The sequence below is a fragment of the Rhipicephalus microplus genome, chromosome 6 (assembly GCF_043290135.1).
Source record: "Rhipicephalus microplus isolate Deutch F79 chromosome 6, USDA_Rmic, whole genome shotgun sequence".
In the NCBI taxonomy this organism is placed as follows: Eukaryota; Metazoa; Arthropoda; class Arachnida; order Ixodida; family Ixodidae; genus Rhipicephalus; species Rhipicephalus microplus.
Genome location: NC_134705.1, coordinates 83,367,684 through 83,372,541, shown reverse-complemented (window position 1 = coordinate 83,372,541; position 4,858 = coordinate 83,367,684). Strand labels below are relative to the sequence as shown.

The 4,858-nt window shown below is 53.7% G+C and overlaps 1 pseudogene; it reads right to left on the bottom strand.

Annotated features, from left to right (window-relative positions):
* Positions 1–4,140: 4,140 nt before the first annotated feature.
* LOC142766534 (U2 spliceosomal RNA) lies at positions 4,141–4,319 on the bottom strand (annotated as a pseudogene).
* Positions 4,320–4,858: the final 539 nt, after the last annotated feature.

The window sequence follows — 4,858 nt, the reverse complement described above, 5'->3', positions numbered from 1 at the left end:
CGCGGCCGGTCCGCCTTTGCATCGGAATTCCTGCTTTACCGTGTAGGTTGAGCGGGGGAAGGACAAGTCAGGGGGGTGTCGTTGCGCTCGCCGTCCTCGGGCAGCACGTAGAACCCCTTGCTCTTAATGGGCAGTTCATCTTGAGCAGGGTCTCGGGAACGTGCCTCCAGGTCTTCAGAGGTGACTAGCGCTAACACGTTGGCCGGCGTTGGCAGGATGGGGGAAGGGGCCCTTTCCAGTTCAGTGACGTCATCAGCGGGCGCATTTTGTACTGGTGGCGAAATTGCGCGGTGGAGTGCCAGCGGTGAAGGAGGGGCGGACTGCGCGGAAGGGGTATCCGAGAAACTGGATTCTGTTTCGGAAGGCGTGGCGGTAACCTCCTCACTCCTCTCGCTCTTCTCTCTCTCGCTGGCAGGCAAGTCCGCCTCGCTGCTGCGTGTAGGCGAGTCGCTGTTTGTGGTGTCGTCGCTTCGCTCCCTCACTGCCGTGTTGGGCTTGGTCCTAGGTGCAAGCACCTGGAGGCACGATTGTGGCTTATCAGACCGGGGCGATAGTGAGCCACTAGGTGGGGCTAAGTTAGACGCGTGGTCGGAAGTCGAAGGGAACCCACGGGCGGCCGACGCGTAGGATCGCCTTCTTAAACATTCCCTCGTCCTGTGGTGACCCCCACAACGCTTACATTCGCTTGTACAGCCCTCGGTGTCATGTCCGAATGTTCCGCACCGTTTACAATATGGTGCAGAGCATGCCGTCGCCATGTGGCCCACTTCGCCGCATCGTGCGTAAACTCGCCTCATGCCGCAATACTCGAACATTACGCGGTGCCCTTCGATAGTCGCGAAGTTTGGCACCGGTTTGCTCATCTCAATCTTTATAACCCTTACGCCGTTGAGCTTGTTTTGGCGTGTGGCCACAGTGGCGAACGATATGCCCCTCACTTTGCCGTACTGAGCAAGGGCGTTGCTAAGTACCACGTCGGACAAGTAGGCGGGGTACCGGTAGGCATTTACGTACGTGACCGGCGGCCCTACGGCCTCAACCGGTACGTTTTCGCCGTTAACCCGGAACCCTTCCGCCACCACTAACCTTGTCGCCTGACTGGCGTTACGCGTACAGACGAGGAACCTAGCCCCGCCCATGTGCTGAAGGACAAACATACTATCATCCCCAGATACTAGTTCTATCGCGTCGATAAGGTCATCGATAGATACGTCGCCTTCGGGCGCTGTAAACATAAAGCAATTCTCCCTCACCGGGAGGTCGGACGTCGACGCCATTCTGGTGCGCGTTGCCGCTGGCTGCCAGGAAGGCGTGGCTGGTATAAACTGGTATCGTGCAGGCTAGCTGCACACTGGTAGGACTACGGCTTAGCCGAGGCGGGGGCCGCACGGGTACAGGAGACGCCGGGTGGGTTGCAGGAGGACTCCGGGACGGCGGGCGTAGACCGGGGGCCTTTCTTCACCAGGCATAGGAGGGGTGGGCGCCGGACAGGGAGGTCCGAAGCCCAGGGCGGCGGTCGCACGTGCGGGACGGCGATGCCGCGTAAACTGTCTTTGAAGACTTCAACCCCGGGGTCGACGTCGGCGTGACGTGACCCTGGGTCTCGCGCGATGACGCAAAAGACGGCTAGCTCGACAATTGGTCTAGCCAAAAGGCCGAGAAGCGATGCAATTCATTAGCACTTAATTAAAATCCATTCTTTCACACCTCGTACTTAGTTCTGGCCAAAAGCCAGGCAAACAGTAGCAAAGCAATTCCGACGTCCACCCATGCACAACCAGCATTGTGCACCTACAGCGGCGGCGCTGGCTTCACGGCATTGCTTTTATCCCTAGTCCGCTTGAAGTTTCTTGTTTCGCTTACGAACATGTTAAAACTGAAACCTTCTTTTTCCCAGAGGTCAAAGCCACGCGTGCTTGCTTGCATGCGTACTCTCGAATGTAACCATGACGTCACACGAAATGCTTGCCGGCGAACATTATCAGGCATATCGCGAGGGATGCTACAGCACTTGTTTTAAAAACTGATGCATATTGTACATGTTCAACTCGAGCACCAAAGCCTGGAAGGAAAAAAGAAAAAAAATGACTGTGCAAAATGTGACTACGTCACCCATCCAACATGGCTTCTACGCTGGCTGCCCAAGCAACGTCTCTGCAACGACGCCCACAATCATCGGCAAAAAGGTATTGCCTTTGGCTGCTTCAGCGCGCTCAACGTATGCCTTGCAAGTTCCGACGTGGCGGAACACCGCACCGAGGTCGACGAAGGTCCTGCCGTAAAAGGCAGACCCGGGAATGCGTGCGAAACGTCTACCGCGTGCGTTGTCAAGCCGGTGAATGAAGGGTCATGTGGCAGAGGGTGACGGAACGTGAGTGTGCGACATGCCGCTGCGATGTCGTTCAAGCGTTCAATGGGGCGGCAGGCTCTGCCTTCGTGGTCGAAAACGCTTGTCCAAGTTTTGCTGATTCCGAGGAGTAGGAGTGCTATGGTGGCGTGTACGAGGCGCTGGTGCGGCGCTCCGTCGATCGTGCCAGACGGACATGAGGCAGCAAGAAGGCGGTCGTCAAGTGGTCGCGGAAATCAGTGGAGAAGTACTCGCCTGCGCTTTTCGTCGAATTCCGCAGGGTAAGGTGCGAGAAGACTCGCGACAGGCGGTCTTCGGGAGACGGGTGGTTGCACAAATGCGACCGTGCGTCAACGTGCAGCCATATTCGTGGATTATTTCGCCCCATTACAATAGCTTCGTCACTGCGCTCGCTGGTGTTGCTTGTTTTTGTTGACCTTCACTTGTGGCTCACACCCACTGTGGGGGATTGGCCGGTTTGTTGTTCTGCTTCTTCGACTTCTACATACTCGGCTTAGTGAAGCTGTGAGGAGTGATGAGTGGGTACAGAGGCAAAGCACAGCAAAGCGCGCCCGGTTCGTGATCTCACGCGTCCTGGTTTCCACGGCGCTTCAGGTACGTGCGTGGTGCGTCCGTACGTCTAGTGCGCAATGTCCTAGTTGGAACTTCCAGCAACTGGCAATTCCATTCAGGTGAGCGTGCGAGGATGATTGTTGTAATTAACGAGAGCCAAGGGTGGATGAGCTGGTATGAGATGGTGTTCAGAAATGTAGTGTGTGATCAACAAAACGATGTCCGTCGTTGTGGTCTAGTGGCTGTAAGGTACTCGGCTGCTGTCCCGCACGTTGTGGGATCGAAACCCGCCCGCGGCGGCTGCATTTCCCTGTGGTCAGATTAGGGTGCACGTTAAAGAACTTCAGGTGGTCGAAATTTCCGGAGCCCTCCATTACGGCGTCTCTCATAATCATATGGTGGTTTTGGGACGTCATACCCCACATATCATCATATCGTCATCAAGATGATGGCTGAGGGCGCCAGCGAGGTAGCTGACCACGTGGCAACGAATTACAGTCACCGCTGGCATAAGCTGGGACCCAGGTCAGTGGACATAGAAAAAGCACATCGGGGCTTTGCCGCTCCACCGTACAGCAGGTGTGTGCGGGGTGGGTCCTGTGGCGTTCTTTACGATTTTAATTCTTGATGGGGAATAGTGTAGATGCATAGACGCGGAGAGAGCACGCGTCTTCAGGTCAAGACGTCGCGTGAAGATTTGAAATAAAAATGCCTTCGTTTGTCACTGCAACTGTAAACAGAAACACCAACAACCATTTTCTAGAGGCTGTTTTATTTTTCGTTCCGAAACGGGTGAATTGGAAAAGCGGAATTAGCTTGGCACATACATACACACTTCTACACACATATGTACATACACATCGTATACACTCTTCTAGCTTTCCTCCGAAACAGCAATAATAAATTACACTATAGTTTTATTAATATGTGTAGGGATGTTTAAAAAAATAAAAACTTGAGTATGTACGTGTGAACATAACCAAAAAAGGGGGGGGGGGGCTCCAATTATGAAATTACCACAGAAACATTTATTTTCCCACAGCAATCGTAAGTGTAAACACAGCTAGCGCACTCCCCGCACGCGAATACCGCGTCAGCCGGGGCGGCGTGACGCCACCGTCTCGGACACTCGCCGCACCCACGCCGTTTACCCCGATATCCTTGGTAAATTCGAACACTCTTTCTGTCATTGAATTTATTGTCGAACACACCCCCGCAGGGGTGAGTGGGCCGATCCCGGAGGTTGTGCAATACCGGACCAACCCGTGGAGGAGGTTAAGCAAGCTTCAAGCACTCCGCCGCATTGTGAAAATAAGTTTAATATCTTGGATCCAAATAGGATCCGTATCAGATATTAAGCTGATCAGAACAGAGGTTTTCAAAAATGTTAGGAACATTTCTGACCGAAAAGGAAAAACTTGTTCTCATTTTTTGTTCCTTCAACCAGAAAGGAAGAAGGTGGTGTATAGTGAACTGTGTAGAAAGAGAGAAGGTGAAATAGGAAATAGCAGGGGAGAAAAAGTGAAAGGGGCGTGTGCTGTGTAGTATCGCCTCTTATTTTTGCAATGTTTTTGGGAGGGTGACTTTGTCACTTTATGGCCACGTGTGCGCAGTACACTTCCCGAGAAGCTGCAATGGTCTTGCTCACTGCAAGCTTCTTAAGTAACCGGAGATACCTCCGGCTGCAGAGTTTTTTGAAAACTCTGTCATTTGCCGGGTCCCAGGAGCCAAGCATGCCGACGACGACTGCTTCGATTGTGACACTCTGGTAGCGGTGGAGCAAGAAGTCCCGAACTGGTTCGTATTTTCGTTCCTTTTCCAGTCGGGCTGCCTCGAGTGCTTCGAGCCGGTTGTCAAAGGGGCAGGTCACGTCCACGATGATCGCTCCTTCCCCCCTGGCGAGAACAAGGTCGGGGCGAAGGTTGGTGGTACCAACCG